General features: G+C 37.2%; 1 protein-coding gene across 2 annotated transcripts in view; it reads right to left on the bottom strand.

Moving 5' to 3' along the window:
- Positions 1-27301, bottom strand: part of IA-2 (tyrosine phosphatase IA-2) — a 462789-nt gene that overhangs the window by 418080 nt on the left and 17408 nt on the right. The gene's annotated exons all lie outside the window — the stretch shown is intronic.

A 27301-nucleotide genomic window follows, 5' to 3' on the forward strand; every position in this document is an offset into this window, starting at 1 on the left:
TAACTGACATTTATAGCGTAGTGCACATTATTATAGACAGATGGTTAGCTACCTGTCTTGCTGTTATTGTGTCAAGCTCCGTGATTAATAAGTCCCTTGAGTAAACTAATTATGCGCGAGATGAGTATCTTGCTTGGGACGCCATTTATAAATCAGTGTAGTGATTAAGGTAGAAGGTGAACTACAAGTGAATATGTCTGGCAATATCTTCAGACAATGCATTAACCCGTACTGTAATTAAGAATATCATTTATTTTGTATTTAAGTGCTATTTATTATTCTAGTGATTTATAAATTATATAATGTATTAATTACTTTTATAACGCACAAACACGTTAAGTGTACGCTTTAGTATTTCAGCAGCAAATATTTGGAGTAATGGTACGCCCATTATGTGATTTTAGCAAGTCGATAAGGAACTAATCTGTGGGGTGGTACTGTCTGCGATTATTATACTATAATTATAATCATCTTTCAGCTTACTGTGTATTATAATTAATTAATTAACAACAACACTGCGCAAACAGTACTACACACTTTTCTGGCCTTTTGGAGTTCTGTATCATCACAGCGTACGATGGTGGAGTTCAACTAACGTTTACGAGACCCCTACATAAAATACAATTACACGTCCAGTACATGTGTCAATTAATATGAAGTAGGAATAACGCTAACTACCTGAGTTCTATTATAAAGTGATTTCACTGAGGAGAAAGGTTTACTGTTGATCATCAGTAAGCTGAAGTTCTCATACAATACAACCACTTAAAGTGGCAACGTTTCTGGATCCCGTACTGAATGGTTCACCAAATCCAATTAAGCAATAATGAAAACAGGGACAATACAGGGAAAACTGGGATTACAACGTGCATGTTGTCAAAATGAATATATAGAGGCCGAAAATAATTTTAAAGGAATGCTTGCACCACCTTACAAGATTTATTTTAAGATTACACCTGAGTGACTGGTCTAGATAGTGGTTTATTATAATTCCTTAGCGACTTATCCTGAATGGTGGCTCATTGAACTATTGAGAGACATTCCAGATGGCTCTTTGTGTTAACTCGGTGATTGATTCCAGGTGGTGGCTCGTTGTGCTGCCTTGCTGACTGATCCTGGTGGTTCGTGGTTCAAAGAAAGGGCCGGAAAGGGCCACTGTTGACTAAAAACTACTTAGTCAACAGTGGGGATGAATTTATTACAACATCTGAATAAAATGCTTCACTACGGAACCCTCGTTGCATTCAAAACTGTCCAAAATTGGCTAAAGTACTGATGACATAGGTACTAAAGGACGTGTGAGGAATTCAGAAAATGTCTAACGTTATGAAGAATTCGTCAGGTGCAAGAACTCTGCTATCCGTGAGGTTTTGGTCAGCATTCTGGAAACAAGAAGGATGGTTAGGAGATAGATTTATTAGTAAGCGATTATTTCTATTAGGTAACTGTTCTAAAATAGTAAAAAAGATGCGAACGACGCAACTAATACATTAAAGAGACTGAGCGTTTAAATCAACAAAATAAATTTGTATTAAATCAATATTAGAGAAAGAATTAAGGACTTTTTAAGATTTTATGCACTGGGGGATCGAACCCTTATCTGTTCTAAAATATTCCATTACAATTGAGAAACGAATGCTAGAATAAAGAGCCATTTCGTGTCATTTTCTTCTGTTTTTGTTTAGAAAAAAAACTGCATCTTAGATGATAGCATGATTATATGTAAAGACCTTAGCATTAAGTAGCGGTTGTTCAACGTTTGAAGCTCTTCTCCTAAGTTTTACAGTTTCTTCAATTAGTAATATTTTTAAAATTCGCACCATTTTCAATGAGGAAACCATTCCTCTTAGTGCCAACAACCTTCTAAACCTTCAGCCAAGTCCCTTTCACATCTAACCTTTGCTAACAGAGGTGATTAATGATCGCAGCAACAACACTCCACCTAAGTGTCTGTAACTCTTCCTAGGGAGCCTCGACAGTGCAAGTGATAAACACGTAAGTGAACACTTCCAGATACAGCTCTAATATGATCCAAATTTCTTGAAAGAACTATAAGATGGAACGCTGGCCCTCCGAACTATGAAGCCTCCAAACTATTGCATCCGAAGATGTGATGTAGACATTTATCAACTTCATCCTGTTATATGAAGTTACGTAAATCTTTTGAATCCATTATTACTAATTAACTTTGTCTTGTTTAATTATTGTCTGTTTTGTCTTAATTGATTGTATATTACCGTGTAATAATTTAAACCCCTGGTGTCTCGCTGTGAGGATTGTTGGACTTGCCCTTCGTACATTAAAGATTTATTTATTATTTAATAAGATAAAGAATATTTTAACTTCTTTTGATAAAGGCATCGATGGATTTTTCTGTACAAATGATTTTTAAAATAATTTCGACATATGTACGTCTCAAAGAATAAAATTCGCTAGATTTCCAGTTGCAAGTAGCCCCTAAACATACCCCAGAGTTACTCTTAACTTATTTTCCCCCTATTAGTGTGTGTCAAGAAGCGTTTCCCAAAAGTCAGAAGCAATGGCATCTCAGGCCTCTTTCTGTATTCATTATATAACATTAATCATTAACATTTATAGCAACTTACCAATGGCTACTAGTTCGTTTAATTGTTTACTTGAGAGCAGTAGTCATTCAAAATGGCGACTACAAAGAAGTGCATGCAGTTATTCGTTTTCTGATAAGGATTCACCAAAATACTGCTTCATGTTAATGCATGGAGTCATATAACTCAAACACCCAGGAACCAAGAGGTTCCAGACCACCTACCGTACAGTCCGAACTTCCATTTTCCCTATAGGTTAAAGAAACGTCTTAGAGGACAGCGGTTTAAATCCAGTGAAGAACTCAACAGGCAGTGAAAACATGATTTAACGGCAAGATTCAAGTTTCTACCAAATGGTATATAAAATTTGGTTGTCCGCTATGAGAAATGTAAATAAATTTAGAGATTATGTCCAACCACTTTTATGCACTGTTAGATACGATAAAGCAGTTTGCAGGTAAAAAGTAGGAAACTTTTTTTTGATACACCGTGTACTCAGTTTCATAAAGTCAATGATAACCGGATAATAATTCCGAAATATTTATCCCGAATACATCACAACTCCCTCTAGTAGAACGTATACGAAAACACTTCAAGGAAAATTATATTCTGCAGAAAACGCGCCACAATTATAAAGAAATATAAACCGATTACACAGCAATAAAATCTAGATTATATACTACACAAGAAAATATCAAAGCATCTTAAATTCTTTATTCCATTATAAAATACGATTGTGATTGATTTTGCGGGCAATTTGTAATTTAAATTGACCGTAGTGCAAAAGTTCGAAAATACAATTGATAAAACTTCTCTCTACCTGAGCGCTTAGGACAAGAGAGATTTCAAAGGTACCAAAAAAACCCGTTTGAATAATGATAGAAATACGATGGGCCGGTACTCAAATATAAATCTACATTTTCTTCAGTAAAGAAATACCTCATCATAAATCCTGTCTCAAAATTGCTACCCATGCATACCACAACGGCACTATTTGTTTTGTAGCCTCCCGGAAGAGGTTCATATATCTTCCGTGGAGAGATGATAAGCCGGGACCAACGCCTAAATCTTTTGTTTGTTTTTCCTCTTTAGGCAGTTTAGTATGAATATTCAGTACACTCGTCCGCTCACCAGAGCGAAGTTTATCAAAATAAATCATTTTCTTCTAGTTCTTCTTTACTGTAAAGAATTCCTGGAAAACTTTCGCGAGTTTACAAAAGTTGGGATATTTTAATACAAATATATCATAAAAAAAAATACTAAACACATTCGTAGTTCACTACCATGAAGAAACATGCGCACTTAGATGATACACGCAGTCCTGGATAGAGTGGCACGTGTCGGGTGCATTAAACTCATTGTTCCAAAACTACGCTGTTTGAATGGACCAATTGGAATGAATCCAAAAACAAAGAACGTGTTTTATCGCAGGAACTCCAACGTTTAGCTTTTGTTTTTCAAAACGAAAGGATCGCTAACGATATGGAAAATTAAGCAATAAACAATATTTCGTGGTGCTGAAGTTTAAAACAATGAACTCTGGCAAATATTGCTAAACAAAATTTAGAATAATTAGCTCAATATGGAGATGTGGTTAAGAGCCGAAAGCGGTTTTAATGTCCCTAATATAATCCCATTCGCGTAGCGAAAAGAAAAGATATATCATCCAGTTTATCATTTGTCATCTAACTACATGCATTTGGGAAAAGCATTTGTGAAATCTGGAGTGAATGTAATTACTAAGATTTCCATTAATAACAGGGGAAGAATGCAGTCCAGGACGAAAAATTCTTGTGCATTTTTAGAGGAACAATGAATCAATTTTCGCTTGCGACAGTTTATTTCGTTCATTATGAATAATTCTGAAATCCAATAATAAAAAAGAGGGGATTTAGATAAATAATTATCGAAATACGTAGTGAAAATGGTAGTTAGGGGGTTACTGTTATTGTACAAAGTCTTACAATCAATGACTGAGGCGTGACTATTAATTAGTGAATTATGTTTTTGGTTTCCCCAAAGTGGCAGATTCGATGTTTTCATTTGGCCGTTAAAGATGCAATTAATTACACCACAGAGCTTAAATTGTTTCAGCTAACATTTTCGGCTGTGAGCACGAAAAGACGCCAAAAGCAATTTTAAGAAAAAAAGAATAATGAGCAGTTGTAGAAGCACTTAATAGCCAACCCACTGATAAACGATAAAATTTAAAACGAAGCAGAGGAGCACTTTTGATGAGTTTGCTTTAGAAGATTAGAGGGGGAGAGAGAGGTCAAATAAATGACCAAGAATGAAGATTAGTACCAAGATCTTTTTTTTTTTTTTTCTTTCTTTCAGATCGATGTCACTATAAGACACGGTAGTTAAATTCTGCATTATGACTCTATAAAGTTTAAATGGAATATTTTATTACCAGCCTGTGGCTTCGCACCATGTGAAAGCACCCTCTTGCCCTCACACTTCGCGAGTTTAATAATTCTAAACTCAGATCTTCGTCACTAGATGGCACTCACAATCGGAATGACTTCTTTCAGCGATAAATACATTATGATAACACGCACGGTGTGCATTATCAGAAGGCAATGGAACAATACTCCGCATGCGTGTACAGCCAGATTAAATAGACATGAATAAATATACCAGGTAGGAACATCCAGCCGTGAAACCCTAAGATGCGAATTAATTAAAAATATCTAATTATCATCTATGGAGGTGTATCCGCCTTCCTTTACTCTCTCTTTAGGTGGCAGTATCATAATTTAACTTCTCGTGAGCCATTCAGAAGACAATTTTCATAACGGCCAGCAATATGGACTAAGGTGCAGAAGCACTAAAATTATCAACGTACGCAGACCGGACCAAAACGGCCTCATCCGCCATTACCAACCTGCTGGAAACCACCAACACCATTCTGGGGGCTCTACAAGATAGGCCTGAGATGACAATTGTTTATTTGGATTCCAGTCTGCATTCGACAGAATATACATCCAGCAACTTTGTGAGGAGAGATACCAGATCAAATGCAATATACTTGAATTCTTCACTTGACTGTGAATAAAAAATCATTCACAAGGAAAGTCTGTGTAGGTGTTCCCCAGAGCGGAGTTCTATTGGACTCTTTACGGCTTCTATCCATCCATTCCTGTGCCAGAAAACAGAATTTATCAGTTATGCAGACAACTCGGATCCACGGGATCGCCCGACCTGATTCTACTTCCGAAACCATCATTAACAGTCTTAAGAATCTGACTACATACTTAGCACAGTTTTCTCTTAAGATAAATCCAAACAAATCCGCACAAATGGTGTTCTCACTCAAACCAAACCCAACGCAACTAAACCTGGAAATCCATGGAACTTCCATCACCCCAGTAACCAAGCACAGAGATCTCAGCGTTATCTTCGACCCTAAACTCAGTTTCAAACACCATGTTGCAGACATTCACAACAAGGTCTTCAGATGCAGATGGATTGCCAAACAACACCTCCTTTCGTGTCAAAGAGCCTGAGTACACGCTCCAATACATATACCGGTTGTTGTTGTTGTTGTTATTTGGTTTTAAGAGCATTAGCAACTAAGACCATATTGCTCCGGGGATATGCGGTAGTCATTCCCTGACCTTTCCCATCCTCCGTATTTGGTGGTCACTGGCTCGAACTCCGGTCTAATCAAGAAGCGTGTACTACCCACTGTTGCTCCTGCTCACGGAGGCGCCACACATACCGGTTTCTGCAGTCAGTCGTCACCTATGGATCTGAAATATGGGCGTAGGCAACGAAAACCACGCTGAAACCATTGCATCTGATGAGTACTGGCTTCTTCGGTGGGTCCTCTTCAAGCATAAACTATCACCCGTCACACATACTTCAGATATTACCCAACTTCTAAATTACAGAAAAGTCTCCGAACGGATATTCACCCTCTGCTTGCTCTTGTCATTAAAATGATAGCGGGCGAAATCAATATGCCAAGTTTTTGGCAGATGTGCAATTGGAGGCCCCCTCCCCGGAAAACCCTTAAGAGCTCTCCCCTCTCTGCAGTCTGTGGCGTGGAGGCTCAGGATAGGAGACAGATTCCTGCCCATGGATATGCTCCACAACGTCCAGGAGATGGATGTGGACTTCAAAAAGTTCATAGAGGACAAATCCTACAGAAGACGCATCATGAGGGAATAACTTTCGTCTTCAGTCGAGTGACTGCCATCGTTTTTTCATAGCGCAGTGTGTTGCATGAAAAAAGAAATTTTCTTTAATTTTCCATGTTAATATGTAATATATATATATATATATATATATATATATATATATATATATATATATAATTATACGTTTTATGTTTCAATATACGTTTTATGTAATTTTTCCTGTATTAGTTAATTTTATGTTAAACCCCTAGCATTATCGCTGTTATGGTTAATTGCATCAGGCATCCATGTAACTATTCACTGCCTGAAATAAAGATATTAATAATAATAATAATAATCCAGAATCACGTTCAATTATGATTACTAGTTGAATAACCAACCAGTAATCACGTGCGAAAACGAAAATGTTTACCTCTGCAGTCTTCTTCCTCACAACTCTATGGAATCATTTGGCGGATTAATATTTGATTCTCAGAAACATGAAATTCCCCAAAAACCACAATACGAAGGGGAATCAAATTCCCCAAAACCATAATACTACACTATGCGAAGAGAACTAAGAACGGGAACAAAGAGTCCTACTAGTAAATAATTACAACGAAGAAGAGGGTGAATCAGATAGGTCCTTACCTAATCGAAGTGGAAGAGTTATAGCGAATACAGTAAACGTGGCGGATGAGCTGAATATATACTTCAACGATGGTATTTACAGTAGACAAAGACCATTAGAACTCAAAACGAAACGGTGGAAAAGAATTATATAACGATTTTGGCCAAGAATCTGATAGAAAAGTTACTAAGGTAAAAGGAGGACAAGGCTACACGGGATGATGATATGTATTCAGCAAAGCAGATGCAAAAGAAGTAGCAACGACCTGTGAGTTTAACTTTAGTAGTAGGTAAGATGATGGGGTCTGTAGTTAAGGATAAGACAAAGGATTATTATCGTTAGGAATAATATCCTTAATAGATAATATGATGGGTTCATGAAGGTTAAACACTTGCCTGATCAAGCTAGAAAATTATTGCAGTTGGACACAAGAAACAACTACGACATTTTTACATATTAGAATTAATGGCAAGATCCTTTGTTGGATCAAGGGCAGACTACAAGATAGGAGAAACAAAGTAGACATTCTTCAGCGTGGACTAGTACAGCAAGTGGAATTCCTCAGGGATCAGTTCTGGAATCCTTCCGGTTTCTGGCCTTCCTTAATGTAATTTACGATGGAGTATAGAAGTTGTAAAAGTTTGCTGATTATTTAAAGATAACAGAGTTAGTCAAGCGCCATAATTTTTTTGTATTTTTTATCTTGTAAACTCCTCTTATCCTACATGGCTGTCTGGAAATATAAACGGAAAATTTATTTATTTTAAAGCATCCTGCGAGGGCACTAATTGGAGGTATACAAGTTCCTAAATGGATGAGTAAAGTTAAAGGAGGAGAACGAGGTATTACTGGCACCGATGGAATTGACAAGACCTCCAGGAGGGGAACAAACATAAAATCTTAGGAAGTAACAGAAGCCTGGATCTCAAGGTGACTGAGATAGTTTTCTCAAGTTCAAACCAAATTGAATAGTCATTTTGTTTGGTATTTTACTTTGATAATTAATTTTTAAATTCTCCTTTCCGTTTGATAAACCATACCTTTCTACTTACGTAATATTTTTGAGTATATAATACCTAATGTGTAATTAATTTTTAATATACAAATTATTTTCTTATACGAGTGTTTCTTTCATTTTATTAAAAACTGATAATATTTAAAGTTTCGAATAAAACTGGTAAAATTTTAAAACTACTTTTTTCATCGTTATTGTAAAACTTTCCATAGAAAGAAATAAAAGAAAAATTATATAAAAGTTATTCATTGCCATTTTATAAAGAAGAAGAAAAATTCTCTTTTTCCGAAATATTTTTAACAAAACCAGCAAGCATAAATATAAATTGCCATCTGTGAAAGTAGAACTGCTAACGAATAAAAATGGCACTGTAGCAGTGAAGTTTTAAGAGACTATTCCCACTGCATTATTTTTATAAACCCTTGCTGTCTGGCCAGGATGGGCTCTGTGTTTATAACTTACAAACAAAAAATAGATATTATTATTATCGTGTTGGGAAAAGGATTATAGGTGGATAATCGTAAATTGAAAAGAAACGAAGAATCAGCAACTAAAAAGCAGCATTTCTGGATTCTATTTAGAATCTTATCATCAGCATTTTTATTAACTATGTTCATCAAGGCCTGTTGTCAGTTTAATGAATTGAAACACACCTAATCAGAAGGCTCACTCCCTCCTTCACTGAGAAACCTACGGTGGGGATGAACTCAAATAATCAGATAAACTTAGCTGATCAATCCCAAATGAATTCATTAAAAGTGTTGCATCAGCAGACTCAGAACCCACAGAAAATCTATTTTCTGTGGATTCTGTTTCGTTCATATTCATGAACGAAAATGGACAAAAAGGAAAATTCAAACCCCCCTGATGGTCATAAACATTATCAAGCAAACCTTGCATCACTTGTGCTCCAAAAAATAGCTGTTCCTTTCAGAGAAATAACTTCCTTCCCCCAAGATAACAACCAAAAATAGTTCGTTTCCAGCTTCTGTGCCATAGATTGCTTAGAGCCAGTTTACTGACACATTCATTGAGACAGTTGCCATTGAGGCGAAATGACAATGGAAATAAGATTTCCATAAAATTGTTCTTTCAATTAAGTCCTACGCTTGCTCCATGTTAATTCTTATCTGCTAACACCTGGATTGTGAGCTTTGTTAATTATGCACTAAGGCGGCCCGGATACGAAATTCCGTTGGTTGTCATTCAACAACAGCTTCCACGATGTGCTCCAACCAAGAGATGAAGAAACCACATACTTAAGAACATAACACTCCATCCCAAACTGCCACAGAATAACTGCAAGGTGCCAGACTACATATCTGTCCTGGACGAATGGGAACAGTTAAAATCCAGCACGAATCCCCCACCCTGCAGCTAATCTGCAGTGATTAGATGGAGGTCCTGTTCTCAGGTTAAATACGTGAAAAGGAGTCTAGTCCAATTCGGGTTGAAAGTCAAGTGAAGGAAGAGACTCATGCGTTCAACCCCCTCGTAAAAAGTGTTGCACTGAGATTCGACAGAAGTACTACCACCCCCTCCCCCCCAGATTCATGAAAAACGATTGCCATACTTACCAAGCTAAACGACTTGGACGAATTCTGTCAGAAAACCTCTATACTCTAAACCTCTATCCATTTCACAATTGTCTTTAAAAAAAAAAACGTCCTTTGGGCATCCCCTCTTCTGCATCCTAACATGCCTACAATTGCCCACTCAGCTTGAAAACAACTTCATGTGACGTTGGGCAGCCGTCCAACGGGCAAGAAAATCTCTCTCGCCACCTAAATTTTGTTATTCCTGGATCCTGCATTGTTCCAGGCTGCTTATACTTTATCTTGAGAGATAGACTCCTATCCTCATTAGGGGAATGTTCATTTACATCCGCAAGATATTTCTCCAGTAGATTCAATGTATGTAGTTGTGTGGGTCATGTTAATGTTTTTTATATCGTCATTTCTCGTAAGATTCAGGTTGTCTTCAGTTGCTTATAAATCTTCCAGTGTCCTGCCGCTGTAAATTTAGCACTAACTTAAAAGCCAAAAAGATGAAACAGCATATTTTATACCATAAACATCAATAATAATATTGACCCTTTCGTCGGAACTCAACAAGTCCCCCTCCTTCCCCTAGAACCAATAAAAAGCAAGCGTGTTTTGAAAACCATAATTTTTAAGTCAATATTGGCAGCAGTTGGCGTGTACCAATTGATTTATTTGGATACATTTGCCCAAATATAAACCAAGACGTAAATATTCCATCATATTTTAACAGCAGTTGATTTCGAGATTTACATTTACTCTTCCAACTCCAGAAATGTAAGTTTTACGGCTGGATGCTCTTACCACCAACCGCAGATAAACCTGTGGTTTTTCTCCTCAAAAGCGTATATTGATTTTTCACAGACTCTCGTCAATACTTGCAGGATCCCTCGAAGATTCAGTGACCTACTTCATTCGCTCAACTCTGTTTTATAAGAATGCCATCGCAATTGATCCTTTCGGACGCAGCATTAAAATTCCGGATCGGGCAATAAATCATTGCAAAATGAATATCTCGAGCATCTGTGGCGCTCGCGAGAAGAATGCGCTAATTAATTACAGACGCAGGTAGAGCACTAACCCGAGGCTACCAGTACTCTCCTCCACAAATTCATAGGATAGGGTCACCCCAAGTAAACGCAACGTAGCTAAATAATGCGGCACATCCTTACCCTTTTGTTTCCAAGATTACCAAGATAGCGCAAGCGTTACTATGGAAACAGGCGCAATCAGCGAGAACAATATGGGTCAAGCGCAATTCGCATTAATGGTTAAAAGGGCCATTCTCGTAACTTAGGAAAGAACCCCGGATTTCACTTACCCTTGTCATTTACATATTCATTTAGTGTGATTCCCCAGTAATGTCTGAACATAAAAATAAAGGGAAGAGGGAATCCAGAAACAATTGAAACTAATATAATGATAAATCAATAACACGCACTTAACTTTCTTTGCAAGGGAATTTTAGAATTCTAACACTCTCGTTTTGATTTTTAATCAAGAACTTTTTTTTTAAGAAAAATTCCTATTGGAAAAGTGAGCGGGTTATCGCTTTGGCAATAAGAAAATGATCAAAAGAAACCGATAAAAATTTTTTTTAGAAATAAAAATTAATAGAAGGAAAAGAACAAGTAATAAAATACAATTTTACATTTCAGAATTTAATATTCGTGACCTTTCTATATATTAATTACAGTATAAAAAACAAATTAATTACAATCAGTATATTCGTTTATTCGTCTACTAGAAAATAGAAGTGTGTACAGGGTGTTGTTCATTTTAAAGGAAAACTTCTTTTTATTTGTATTAAAGTACAACGCTACCAAATAACAATCGCTGGTGTAATCGTGTGAGGGCGCTAGTGGAGGATATTACGTAACTGGAGAAAGTTACAATTTTGCGTTTAAGGTTGCAGTTTGTCACAATCCATGTTTGAAGTCGCACGTATTCTGTATACTATCCAGAAACGCGGGGGGTTTGGAGGGGGGGATCTTACTAGGGATCTTAAAGACATGCGACTCCAACAGTACAACTTGCTATTCTGCACACTCGACCACTAAAACTGATCAAGAATTTTTTTGGAATCGAATCATATCACAAGGACTTTGGCCACTAAGGTTGCTGATTTAACATTCTTGGACTCATTTTGGTGGAAGCTGTTAGAGCAGAAAGCTTACGAGAGAAATCCACGAATCGAATCATTCGGCAGCTCAAAGCTGGCATTGAAAATACAACCAGGATTGTTTATAAACTATCATTTGTTATTGATTCTGAAAATAAATTTTATTTCCTTTGATAGTTTCTGGGTTTATTTTTAAAATGAACACTGTGTGTGTTCCTTTAAAAGCAATGACACCACTATTTCATCATGCATTACAGTGGCCTTTACATTATTTTGTGACTAAATAATCTATTGTTGGGTAAACTATGGAAGCAAGGTCAAAACACAATTGCAATGCATGACGGGACATGATTTCCAACTACAGAAGGGGGTGCCGTCATGCACAGCAATGACGCTTAGTGTTGACCAAGTATTGAGCAGAATATTTTAAGCAGAAAAGGTATTTGAGCAGAAAAAGGTGGCATGGAAAGATTACAGAGCAATAAAAAGTAGTGAAGCCTATAACAGCTACAAGGTGATGTGTAATAGAGCCACAGAAAAGGTTCGACAGGCAAAGGCAGTTTATGAGAAATCATTAGCAAACAGAGCAAAAAGGGGGGGATAAAGAACTTCACATGTATAAATGCCAAGATGAGCAGGACAAACCAGATCGGACCTTTACGTAAGGGAAAAGGGATAGTATTAAATACACCAGCTGCCTTTGCAGATGAACTCAACAGTTATTTTGCATCGATATTTACAAATGAAAAGCCTTTTGTGGCAATGGGAAATTGTGGGAGCGAAGTTAAAAAATATGTAATTAATGATATTGAAATTTCGCAAGATTATTTAATGAAAAACCTTTCGAGCCTACAGACCAGTAAGGCTCCTGGCGTTGATAGAATATACCCTATAATCTTAAGAGAGGCGGCAAGCGAGTGTATTGAACCATTGAGGCTAATTATGCGAGCATCACTAGACTCTGGGGAGATTTCCTTGGATTGGAAAAGTGCAAATGTATCTCCCATACATAAGGGTGGCTCTAAAAGTGAAGTTGGAAATTATCGACCTGTCAGTCTGACTTCAGTAGTAGGGAAAATCATGGAGGCAATGATCAAGGGTGGAATTCAGGATCATTTGGATCGAATTGAAATTCTCAAGGATACTCAGCATGGTTTCGTAAAGGGAAAATCATGTTTAACAAATCTGGTTCGCTATTTCGAAAGGGTTACTCACGAGCTGGATTTAGGGAATAATTTCGACATTGTTTATTTAGATTTCAGCAAAGCTTTTGACTCAGTCCCACATGAGCGGTTGCTTTATAAGCTGGAACAGGTTGGAATCACTGGGAAAATCTTTAGATGGATAGAAGGATGGCTTCAGGGCAGGAGGCAGAGGGTTGTGATAAATGGCTATTCCTCAGACTGGGTTGATGTAAGAAGTGGGGTTCCCCAAGGATCAGGACCACTGTTGTTTTTAATTTTCATTGATGAAGGGATAGAGGGCGTGATGTCTAAATTTGCAGATGATGTTAAAATTGGTAGAGTAGTTAATGATCACTGTCAAGCTGAGCTTCTTCAGAGGGACCTAGATAGACTTCAGGAATGGTCAGAAAAATGGCAGCTATGCTTTAATCCAACAAAGTGTAAGGTATTACACCTGGGAAACAGTAATCCCAAAATAACTTATTCACTTGGTAGAGTTCAACTAAACCCAGCACTGGAGGAAAGGGACTTGGGTGTTACGATACGGTCAGACATGAAATTCTCTGAGCATTGTAAACAGGTTGCAAGGAAGGCCCATGGTGTCCTATCGATGATCTATCGAACTTTTGCAAGTAGAGATAGGGACGTGATAATCCCATTATATAAGGCCTATGTTAGACCACACTTGGAATACTGTGTTCAAGTATGGAGACCGCACCTAAAGAAAGACATCGAGCTTCTTGAAAGGGTGCAAAGACGGGTAACTCGCCTTGTGAGATCGGCAAAAGGGCGTCCTTATGAAGAAAGACTTAGAATATGTGGGTTGCAGAGTTTTAAAACTAGACACCTTAGAGGAGATTTGATTGAGGTGTTTAAGGCTCTGAGAGGCATCAGTAAAATGAATGAGGACGCAATTTTCAAGATTATAAATGATGCTAGAACTAGGGGACATAAATTCAAGTTACGGGGAGAAATGTTTAGATTGGACTGCAGGAAGTTTTATTTTAGCTAGCGAGTTATAAATTACTGGAATAAGTTGCCTTCATGGGTGGTAGAGGCCGACAGTTTGGGGAAATTCAAAGGTCATCTGGATAGTACTTTCGGGTAAGGGAAGCGCATAGGATGATAGGTTTAATTTCCTTTTTTTTTATTAATTATTATTTTTTTTTGTTGTTGTTTTTATCATTGTTTTGTTCGGATTTTTTTTTTTTTTTTTTTTTTTTTTTGGCTGGTGCAGCATAAGCCATAGGCTTTCTTGCGCAATGCGGCCATTACTAATACTAATACTAATATAAATCTACCGGATTTGCGAAATAATCAGTTTTAAATTTAGAATTAAAATGCCTCATCAGAGGAAATTTGTTTTGCGAACGCTGGCTATTTTAAGGACGAATGCGACAAATAAACAGACCCCCATCGTCAACTGTGGGGGGAGAATACGTTCCTGATAAGTATCGCAGTTGACAAGAGACTATAGGGATTCTATACGTTGGAGGGTGAACCTTCTGAATGATGACAACTGAAGGTAGCGCTGATTTCACTTTTTATAACTATTTTTTATCCTTCGAACTGCAATCGCGTTAAGGTTCCCCTTCCAACAGCTTCCATCCATCTTCCCCTCTTTAACGAGAAAAAAAGGACCTCGCCAAAGAAGAATGGAAGTAATTTTAGTCCACAAACACTCGAGTGAGATACCAAAGGACACCGTAATGTTAGTGAAGGTAATAGAATACAGCAGTCTTCACTATTACTCTAGTTTGGGGAGCGTTGCAATGAGGTTCGTGTTACATGTTTTCTTCGTGTTTTGTTAATTTTGACAGAAACGGCTGTTTCCAAGGGGATTACAGCACACCAATAGTCTTTGTGAAAGCAGCAGTTTAGCTGAATGTGTAGAAAGAAATGCGAATTCCTTTAAAAAATAACAAACGCGAGTAAATAAAGAAAAACGCAATTGTAACATGCAAATGAGCCTTAGAATTCAGAAAATTTCCTCGGAATTCTTAACATAATGGGCAACCCAAAAAGGTCTCGGGTGACGCATTTAAATTTCTTTAGAGAATATTTTCCTCCGATGAGGAAACAAGCAGAAAATGAATTAAGTTGTAAAGAACATTACCAAGAACGCCAAGGAGTTTAAAATAAATTAAATGTTAATCTTCCGATTTCTATTTACATCTCTGTTGGTATTATGTATGATTAGTCTCACCATGCCGATCGAACTAATTCTCAGAGTGACACGTGCTCATATGATTGCTGGAGGAATACAATTTTGAATGTTCATCAGGGAGTATGAATAGCTACTTTTATTATTAAGCAACATTACTTAGTTTAATCTTTGTTGGACCTACTGCCCGAGACGTTGCTAGATGAATTTCTTAAAATTGTCCTTTGATAGTATGCAGTTGTATTTTGGAGCTTATGTTGATGATTTGATTAATAGATAAATAGAAATCAAGAAAAGGCAATAAAATGCCAAAGTTCCCATGATCACCAGACTTTACCGATCTCATCCCAATTGAACATGCGCAGGGTTTTATGGGACGAGCCGCTTGACGAGCCAATCTTCTTTTTCTGGCATTATAACCCAGGGTAGACCTTAGCCTTCTCAACAATGTTCCACCAATGAGCCCTCCCAGAAGTCGAACTTCTCCAACTTCTTAGCCTCATGGTCTTAAGTCCTTTTCTATATCATCCATCAATCTTTTTCGTGGTCTTCCTTCCGCCCTCCTCCCTGTAGGTTTCCATTTCATTATTCCCTTAGTTGTTCTGCTATCATCCATTCTCATAACATGTCCCAACCAGGCAAGTCTCTGGATCTTCACAAATCTGTCCACACCCTGAATAAGATGGTCAAGTTCATTGTTCATTCTGATCCTCCAAGATCCATTACGTTTTGTACGAATCCAAAAACTTTTCGCAAAATTCTGCGTTCGAACACCTGGATCCAATAGCATCGGGATGCAAGACCCCGATGCACCTGGATCCAATAGTTCTGTTAATTCTAGTGCAACACTGGCAAATCAACGTAAAGCGTAGTCGTATCAGATTAATGCCATTGTGTTGCTTTCCATTGGGTCGTATTTTCGGATTCAGTGGAAAGCAATTATTTCTGAAGTCTCGGGATGACACGTACAAATCTTCAATGGATATAAGAAACCCAGGAGGAGTGATGAACTGTTCATATTGTACATTGATGCACATCGACATAAGTTCCTGAACTACATGAAAAACAACGGGGTGTAGAGGGCAAGCTACATGCTTCTCCAACTTTAATTAATAAGCTTCCGCCATAAATGAGTGCATTGGGAATAAGCGAGCTCATTAACAGAATATGTTAAGTTCACTAATTGGAGATTCAACTTAAGAACGGAACCTAATTGGTGATTCAACTTAAGACCAGAACGTAAATCCGACTGTGATGTACTGCTAATTGCAATAAAACCACCTCTGAACACACAACAACCATTTTAACTACTGTCACTAATGTTCCCTAAGACGGAGATAGGGCCTTTAATTTCCAAATGTCTCTGGACATTATACTAGTGTTTCTTAAAATACATCAAATAGAATCATTGCCTCTGACACGTTTTTATGGACATTTCTGTGGATGTACTGGGCCATTTTTAGTTATTTCGGTAATATTCAAGTTTAAAATATTACAATGGCTGTACGAAGCCATTTTCCTAATAAATTTGCAGGGAAGTGTACATCTTTCAGAAATTCACTCTTCTTAACCACCTTTTGTTTGAATTTCAGTTTGTTTTTTAATTTCGCTGCTAAAATTAAATTTTTTACGCCTAAATATTTTTATTCTCTCTTTCATAACTGCGCAATCAGAAACAAAGATTCACGCTTTGCGTAAATTTCTCTTCTTTCTTTCAACCCGAACCTGTTTCCTCATTTTAATGCGTAGTTAACACAAGTTCAAAGTTATTTCATGCCACTTACTTCTTTTGAGCTCCAGGTTACCATTCTTCTCTTGCTTTTATCTCCATCTCCCAGACTTGTTCTCTCTCTCTCTGACTTCACTTCAGAATAAATTTTTACCAAGTGGGCCCCGCTGTTACTGGGTCATTCAGTCATGAGTGATTTGCCCGTGCATTATTAAGCGCTGCCCACAGTTTCTTGAGCACCCGGTGAAGTCACTTACAAGGGAACGACTACAATAGAAGCAGATGGTTTATCCTCGGAACTTATTCACAAAGTTTAACTGCCATAACCATAAATTTCGTAGGAGACTCGTTTGTATTTCGAATCCGTCTTTCTTATTCCACGGTTCTTGGTCATTCTTTTACTTTTTTGTGGTGTTAATACAATTAAATAGTTGGCGCCCGCAGAAAATTTCTTTGGACGATTCGTTACAGACCCCGAAGAACCGAACCTTGTGTGGGGTTTCCAAGAATGAAGGCGGGTAAAATCATAAATAAGTGTGTTGGTTAAACAGTAAATGGCGATCTGTTCTGTACTTGAATAAGTAACTGTTGTTGGAAAGAAAAAAAAGAACAGTTGTTTAAAAGCATCATTAAATAATAACTGTGATATATGAAAACGTCGCATTTTGTCTGCATGGTCTGATAATGAAAGCAAAATTAAGGAAGCATCCTATTGGTAGAAAAGTTTCACTCAGTCTATTCCGCCTGATTTTAATTAAAAAGCCGATATTCTGCTGTACGAAGTGTAAACGGTTATGCATTTATTTGTACACACGCGCATGAGCATTTCTCTCTCTCTCTCCAGATTATCTCTTTCTATCTCTCTGCCATTACCTCTCTCTCCATATCATCTATCTGTCTCTCTCTCTCTCTCTCTGTCATATCTTTCTCATCTCGCTCTCCGTCATATTCCTCTCTCTCTCATATTATTTCTCTCTCTCTCTGTCACATTATCTCTCTCTGTCATGTTATCTCTTTCTTTCTCTCTCTCTGTTTCTCTTTCTCTCTCTGTCATGTTATCTCTTTTCTCTCTGTCTTTCTCTCTCTCTCTCTCTCTATTTATCATAGTATCTCTCTTTCACTTTGTCATATTCTGTCTGTCTCTCTCTGTCATATTCTGTCTGTCTGTCTGTCTGTCTGTCTCTCTCTCTCTCTCTCTCTCTCTCTCTCATCTCCTACCCTCATATTGTCTCTCTCTCTCTCTCTCTCTCTCTCAGTCATATCATGGCTCTCTTCCTCTCTATCATATTGTGTCTGTCTGTCTCTCTCATCTCTCTCTCCGTCATATCATGTGTCTCGCTCTCATATTAGTTCTCTTTCTCTCTCTCGCTTTCTCTGTCATATCTCTCTCTCTTTCCCTCTCTGTCATGTTATCTCTTTTCTCTCTGTCATTCTCTCTCTCTCTTATCTTTCTCATCTCACTCTCCGTCATATCCCTCTCTCTCTCATATTATTTCTCTCTCTCCCTGTCACATTATCTCTCTATCATGTTATCTCTTTCTTTCTCTCTCTTTGTCATGTTATCTCTCTTTTTTCTGTCATTTTTCTCTTTGTCATATTATCTCTCTCTCTTTCTCTCTGTTATTATCTCTTTCTCTCTATCATATTATCCCCTCTCTCTCTTTCTCTATCATATTATCCCCCCTCTCTCTCTCTCTCTCTATCACATTATCCCCCCTCTCTCTCATATCTTTCTCATCTCTCTCCGTCATATCATGTCTCTCTCTCTCTCTCTCTAATATTACTTCTCGCCCCGTCATACCTCTATTTCTCTCTGTCATATTATCACTTTCTCGTACTATTTCTCATACTATTTCGCAGGGAGTGCAAACTCCTGCGCTAACTTAAAGAAGTGTGTAAAGTGCTTCGCTGTTTTGGGACGACGATAAAATCAGCCGAATTAATTAAAACGAGCGGAGGTACAAATGAAAAAAGAAAGGAGTCCAATATGGCAGCAGCTTCTGCTCTCCCTCAATGATACATCACGTGAGTTCACCCGCTTGAAAAGATGCTCCTTTGAAGGGGTCACATCTCTAATGACCACCTCATTTATGATTATCGGAAAAGGTTTATTTCCCAAGATGTCATTTTAATTTTAGGTTTCGTGAGGTGGTGAAAAAGGCCATTTCATTTTAGGCACCGAAACTTTATTTCATTTACACTTTCTTCACCAGACAGCAGTAAACGACACCAATTCGAAGAAATAAACAATATAAATATACATTAATAGTATAAATAAATAAATGAATGTACCAATTGTAACTTATAAAACCAACCTTTATATATAGGCAGAAATGCATAAAGGTATAAATACGTATTTAGAAATATAAATTTTTGAAGTATTTCAGGTATTTGGTCAAACTTTGTATAAAGGTTGACAAAATAAAATTCTGGCTAAATAAACGATTTGAAGTTTACTCGTATCTCGTCAGACAGATTGCGCTACTGTTATTTAATAAAAGGGAAGTCCTATTAAAAAAACAAACTGCGAAACAAACAGAAAGTGCTAACATTCCTTGGGCTTAGTAATGGAGTCTGTCTCGGTGGTCCAACAGCGTAATTTAAATCTACCCTATTTAGCAAGTTGGGACATTTCTCTTCCTTTATGAGTCGATTTGAAAAACAGAGATGCGCCACTTCTTTTCTCTGCCGCGCAGTTAATAAGTTAAAGTGCTCGAGTAAAAAACGCCGCGGCATTTTTTTCTTTCTTACTTTCAATTTTCTGACTACGGTGGAAGTTAAAATGCTGACAATTTTTTTGGTAAAAGCCAAAAGACGTAATCCAGATGCTGCTCAAAGAAGATATTCTTATTAAGTTTTATTTTCCAAATCCTCCTTGAAGTACTCGATATGGAACCCAGATGCTTGCTGGCGTAGTCCAGGGGCAAAATTAAGTACATTGTATATCTTATAAATTTTAATCAAAAATTTATGTATTTCCAAAAATCCCTCGAGTATCTTTTAAAACCAAAACATTTAATTTTAATTATTAAAATTAATCAGCTGCATAACACTCCATATTACATTAGTCGCTCTAAAAAAAAACTCCAATCAGCATTGAAATTAGTACAATTAAAATATTATTGCAATCTTTTTAACAAGTTCATACTTGCCCGCGTGACGTCATTTAAAAAGCGTATTAGTGTGTGTTCAAAGGGAATTTCAAAAAAAGTAAGAAAAACATCCACCAACAAAGCAGTTCATTCATGTGCGTAATCGATCAACGTCGACTGCACTCGCAAGTGAAAAAAACGCAAGAAAGCCCAATAAATTAGTGCATCCACAATTGAGCAACTTCGCCTTCAAGTTTATCTTGAACCATTTTGTACTACTTTATAGTCAACAGGGCGTAGAAAGCTAAATATTTCAGGCTCTGCGATTTAATAAATTAAACAATCGTTGCATACTGTCAACGCTTTCGTAATGCCGTTTATTTATTTCATCCTGGATTTTAGTAACAATTGTACCATAACAAGTATTTAACGATTTTTCTGTGATTAAAATAATAAGCAAAGAGTAATAATTCGCATTTATGTTTTTAATAAACTTGACAGCAAAATGCACGTTTCGTTTCTAAGAGTCTGCTATACATCCAGTGCTTCAGCTTCAATATACGATAGTGCATGTGAAAATTAATAATAATTACTGAATTTATTGTTCGATTTTAATAATATTTGAAAGTAGTCGACAAATTTCTCTAAAAGAGCCAGATATAAAATTTCATGAAAATCCATCCAATGAATGTCGAAGTATTGATGCGGACGGATGCCAGACAGACGGACATAGCAACACAATATGCACTTTAAGCATATTTGCTAATGGTTTTAATTAGCAAAATGTGTTTCTTTAAGCTACTTAGATAGCCAATAGAAAGCAAATCCGCTCCAAACGTCAGTCGATGCAACAAGAAGAACGAAGTCAGTAATAAGCTTACGAATCATGAAAACAATCCTAAGTTTTTTTGCTTTAATCAGCATGACGTCAAAGTTCTCCGATTTCACGTGCCAGCGTAACGATTTGTCCTCTGTCCCCTAAAAGATAGCACTGACGTGGACTGAGTATAGTTATTACTACAAGTATGACTTCAAAAGCTACACTACAAAAATACTAAAAAAAGCTATATTGATTCATTCACCACCAAGTTGGCGCATGATCATTGGAAGTGGTCAACAATCAGCTTATCTACATATCCATTGCGTGCTCTGCTTACACGAGACAACGTTGTCATGTTCTACGTGCATTGATAATTTTTTTAACTCTGGCATTTAATGTTGTCATTCTGAATTTGCAGTAAATTTTATGTACAGAAATTTCTAATTCAGAGAGTTCTTCAATGGTATTATAGATTCCCTTGTGATTGGGTAAGATGAGCTAAATTTAACACTGCTACGTTCTCTTTTCTTCTTATTCAAGATAAAGTAGAATTATATTAATTTATGAATAACTGAATTTATGAATTGAATTATAATAATTTTATTTATACTGCATTTCGACTTCTGGCAGATGACAGTGACGAGCAGATGCGATACTTCAAAATCTACCTAAAAGATTTCCCCAAAGCTTTGAAAGCAAGTACGTCAAAACTATAGAACCATGAAAACTGTTAAGCTGGCCTTTATCTTGACAACCTTGACCCTATTAGATTTCTAGGTCTTCTACTATAAGAAGCCAACTTCCTCTAGATAAACTCAGGTTGCAAGCTGAAAGGATACGCATGCACAGCCTATTAGGCACCACTCACGAAACCATTGCGTGCGCGTTGGGAATTCGAAGATAACATTCATGAAGGATTATCTGCCAGCAACGCACAGTAAAAGATGGGTATGAAATATGAAATGGAAGTAGATCAGAAAACAAAAACAGTAATTAGGATGCACGAAGTATTAGTATCACCCATAACCCCTGTGAGCAGCGTCAGTGTAATTCTGAATTCAAACAGAAGACTCTTTGTTCTTCTTTCTCTCCCCCCCCCCCATTAAATGCTGCTTTGAACCCACGCATACAAGATGTAATGCGTTATACACTGCCTTGCCAACTTATTAGAAACCGAACGTTTCCAATATCGGCCAGTCTCTTGGCATATATGAAAATAGAATAGACGGTGATGTGTTGGACCATGTGGTACAGCGGACCTATAAGAAGAGCTACATGTCTCGGGGAGTCATTAAAGGCAAACAACGAGAGGCATATATAGTTATAAACGCGCGTGCAGCGGGAACACAAGTACGGGCAGAGAGCCTTTAAGGTATTCAATTCAATGACTTGTGGAGGGAAACCAGCAGCAAGAAGAATGCAGAACTAAAAAGGTACGCTACAAGCGGAACTGCAGATGTCTGGCATGCCAGACGATCACTAAAACCTCAACACTGGACGGCAGAAAAAAATCCACGCCCACCAGGCCGTGACGAGGAGATTTCAATAAGATGGGTGTTAACTTATGGCAATCCGCAAGCCTCACGTGTGTGAGCAGAACGTTAAGTCCGTTGCAGTGGTACACCAGAAATAATCAGTGGAGTAGTGAAACCATATAATGTGCAGCCCGCTCTCTGGAATCGATAACTGGTGGTGTTCTCTTGTTCTCGAGATTCTGGAGGGTGTATCCGAAAATTGTATGGATCAAACTCATCCCACATAACGCTGACATCGTATTCACACTGCCACATACTATTCCAAGTTGACAATACCACATCTCGCAGAGTCGGTTGTTCAGGAATAGTATGCGGGGGCACACTCCTGCGATATGCAGCATTTTTTCATTGCCTTCACCACAGTCAAAGACATGAATCCCCTTTAAAAAACTGTGGCTTCGACCGGAATGACAAATCCGAGATAGACCTCAGCAATCAACGAACCTGAGGGATCTAAAGGTTATTCGCGAATAGAAATCGAATAATTCCACCAGGGACAACTGCGCATGCCCAGTCGAATCCATGAGATGAAAGAAATTGCTACTGTTATCGCCTCTAAAAGCGAATCTAGGTGCTATTAGGTTCCAGGGACCATTTTTTTTTTTATTGCGATGTACTCAGTCAAAGAAACGTTAAACACTGGTGGAAATTTCAATTACCAACAATTGGAAATTGTAATTCAAACTGACAGCTTTTAAATTTTTTTCTATTGAGAGATTTTGATGTACAATAAATCTCCTTAATCAACGGTTAGACACAGCTTATTGAACTATTGTGGGGCTTAGAATAATTTTGGGTTTTATCATGTCTTATATTGAATAACCATACAACAGAAAGTTTTTATATATTAACCACCTCTATCATCTTGATCCTTTCTCCTTTCACCTAACGTTAAAAAGCATAGCATCTCACATTTCGCAAAAGGGCATTTCTAATCACTTCAACATGGTACATGCCTCTTCAGTATGATTTTAGGTTAATGGGTGATTAACCAGTTCTAGTATCAATTATAATAAGACTAGAGATAAATCCCGGATGTCACCAGAAATTAAAAACTTAAGGGGAGGGGGGAAATCTCATCTTAGTGACGGTTTTAGGCGCATAAACGACTTAGACCATATTTGCGCCATATATATTATGTCTGTAAATTATGTGTGTTCTGTGGATGATTAACAAAAATTTCTTTGTAGAAAATTGTTTCTACAAAGTTAGATATCACCTTCCCTTCCTTATATATTTTAAAATTTGTAAGTTGTTTGACAGAATTGGCAAACTACACACCAACTTCTTAATCTGCACTCACACACCAGAAGAAAAGACTTATTCAAACGCTATTTGAATAATTACTAGAAATTTTATGTAAACTTCAATGATAACAATTTCAAATTAAACTAAAATCAAGATCTAAGATATTCCTTGAGCAGCATAGGTAAACTTTTTGTTTTTTTCATTTATTGAATAAAGCGGCCCCTAACCAAAAACTCGGTCACATCCGCTATACATATTATATACAAGGTACAAAATACAATTATTTACAATATCTTATATACATAAATACATTTTACATCATTAATCTATTCAATTAGTAAGATATGACGAACTAACTAGACTTTTCAATGTCCATCCGAAACTCAGCTATGGCACAACGAGTTGGACAAGCAGGATAAACAAAATACTGAAGTTACTCCAACAGCTGCACAGCACAAGGAACTGCACAGCAAGGCAACATGTTCTTCTGATTCCACTGTAGCACAAGAAGTTGTATGATTATTGATGACGAACTAAGTATACTTGGCAAAGTGCATCCCGAAATTAGCCACAGCACAATGAGCTGGACAAGCGGGATAAATAAAAATCCAATAGCTGGGCAGCACAAGGAACTGCACAGCAACAGTTACAGCAGCATGGACTTTATGTTTGTAATCAATTTGAGTCGAATTACAGCAAAGTTACTGCACCACTAATTGTAAAATTATCTCAAGATGAGTTCAAAAGCAGAACAATAAGCTGCATAAATGCAATTGAGAAGAGTCTATCAGCAGCGCAGCGTTAACAACATGCACAAGGTCAACATCAAAGTAGGGATTCAAATACAGTCAATTAAAAGCAGCCATTCAGCGTAATCAATCAATACTAGTAGTTACAACAGAAAATGCTGAAAAGACACTGTCCATAGATGAGCATCACATCCCAGTGACTGATCATCGTATTGCTATAACGCATTGCAGGCGTCCGCAATAATCTCCAAAAAGGTAAACAGTTCAAGGAGCATCAATCCAGTCAGAGAGCTTAACAGAAGCTACCCATATTAATTAGCAAAACCAAGCTGGAAGGTGTTACTGTAAGATGAAAAACTACAATTGTTATAATTAATACCACTCATATACCACGTGAAATTAATAATACAGTTTATTATTAAGTTAATCGCCGAAATCACTATACAATTTAAGGTGATGTTTCAGGATTCTTACCGATACCCATCATCAGACCATGTTGTTCGGGGATAGAGAAGTATAAAGGGTTACAAATTTGAATATCAGCGACTTGGACCATATTTGCGTTATTGTCCGTAAATTATGTGTGTTCTGTAGATGATTTAACACAAGTTTCTTTGTAGAAAATTGTTTCTACAAAGTTAAATCCCTCCTTTATCTTTTAATATTTGTAAGAAAGTTGTTTAACAGAATTGGCAAACTACAGACCAACTTTACCTATGACACACAGGTAAAGAAGGGTGTCAGGCGACAACTTTAATACCAGCGTTATAAGTGGAGCGCATTATACTTTTACAAATGTTTCATCAGTATATAGATTAAAAGACAAAGTATTAAAAGTTATATCATTCCCGTCACGTTCTACTGTACTATTCCCTTTGCAAAGCTGTTATGAACTTACATTCTGCGCATCCGTTTGGAAGTATTTATGAAATTTAGTTTTACGGAACTGATTACAGCGTATTTTCAGTAAATAATTCTTAATAGTGGTCAGATGCAATAAATGAAGATGTTCACTATCACAGAGGCTGATTCTAACAACGCCATAACTTCTTTTTGATTGTCTTCCCACTGTTCACCGAGGCTGCGATTCCTTCCACTTTTGGGTAATGCGAAACTTGAGTTTCCACGTCAACCCAATTCAAGAAGCCAGATAATTTGCTCCAAGACTGCCACCAAGTAAACTACAAGCATCCTTTTGCTTCTTCTGAAAATTACGCTGATTCAAGGTTTTTATTAGCGATTTAGTCTTTTCCAATTCATTTTTTTTCTAGCATTTTCAGTTGCTGTTGAACTTACTTTCTCCCACGCTAATCTAATATTATATGCAACATCTTTCAGTGTTAATGTTCGCAGAAATTCTAGAACTTGAATTTCTGAGTTCACAAAATCAGCAAGTAGTTCACCACGATAGTAATCTTTGAAGGATCGAAAAATGACTTGATCCATGGGCCGAATTAGTGCAGTTGTGTTCTTTGGCAGAAACGCGACTCTGAGCTTTCAATCTTTCGATTTCAGAACATCAGCCAAAAGATGAGCTGGGCAGTAAACCAACAATCACAGGGCCTTTTCTTCAAGTATTTTGGAAAGCAAGTCTCACCAATAATATAAAATACTCACTTTCAAACCATGAAGCAAAAAATCACTCATTATTCAAGCATTGAAGTTTTTATAAATCACAAGTAGGGATTTCATGTTGACTCGCTTAAAATACCGGAGACTTCGACTTTTACAGATGCACAATGGCTTGTGGTTTCCAGTCTTGCTTGCGCACAGTAACATAGTAATTCTCTTTTTGTTAGTTTTCATGCTCCCTTTGTTGAGTGCCTTTTCAATATCCAGTGGTTCTTCTGTTTAGAGCACAGCGCTGTTTCGCCACAATTGTACAACTGTTTATCTTCGAGTTCGCCTTCTTGAATTATATTAAGCAGAAATTCGGAAACTCTTCTGCTATTGTAACGTCATCAAATGCAGATTCGCCCACCAGACTAACTTGGGATATCCCATGAAGAGCCTTCCATCTCCAAGTCACCCTTCAAAAGCTTTAAATGTGTCATCTCCACAAAGTAGCTTATGAACTTTAAGTGCCTGTGCTTTCAAAATTACCCATCCCATTTATCGGTACTCCTTCACTAAGCTTCTGTAAAAGCCACTTGTATACGTCACTGTTTTTCACAAAGTCGACGAGTTTTCGTAGTTTCCTTTCTTTTGAGGCCAACTCCAAACTTCTTCCTCTACAGTGTCTACAAATGAATGCGATTTTCCTTCCTCTTTCTTCCAACCGGGGATCATTCCTTCTGGATTTTCCCAATCACGACATATACTGCATTTTGTTTCGCCAATCTATTTCGATAATCTTTAACTTTTCTTCAACTGTATAACTTTTTCTTTTGGTGGCCATTACTTCAATTCTACTGATTTACTAAATGTGCCTTGTTTTTATTTCTGATGCCCTAGAATTTATCGTATTTTAAGAAACTAAATCAAAACCAAATTTTCTGTTATCCTTAAGTGTAACTTATAGTCGAAGAAAAGATGTCATGTGCTGCTGTTTACAAAAATTTACTTTTTAACTAATGCAACGCACTTGACGAACAGTAGCTGCATTTCTCTCCTGGAGAGAAATGCGGCTACCGTTCAGAGCCGTATTTCCCTCCAGGAGAGAAATGCGGCTTCTAATAACTACTGCTAATAACTTCATTTTCTTCTTTTTCTGGACTGATTTCTATAAATCCTTCTCTCTCTTCCAAACCAATCTACATCCTTTAACTGTTCAGTTTTCCTTT

This window comes from Mastigoproctus giganteus, chromosome 1 (assembly GCF_048544385.1).
Source record: "Mastigoproctus giganteus isolate SK-2022 chromosome 1, ASM4854438v1, whole genome shotgun sequence".
Classification (NCBI taxonomy): Eukaryota; Metazoa; Arthropoda; class Arachnida; order Uropygi; family Thelyphonidae; genus Mastigoproctus; species Mastigoproctus giganteus.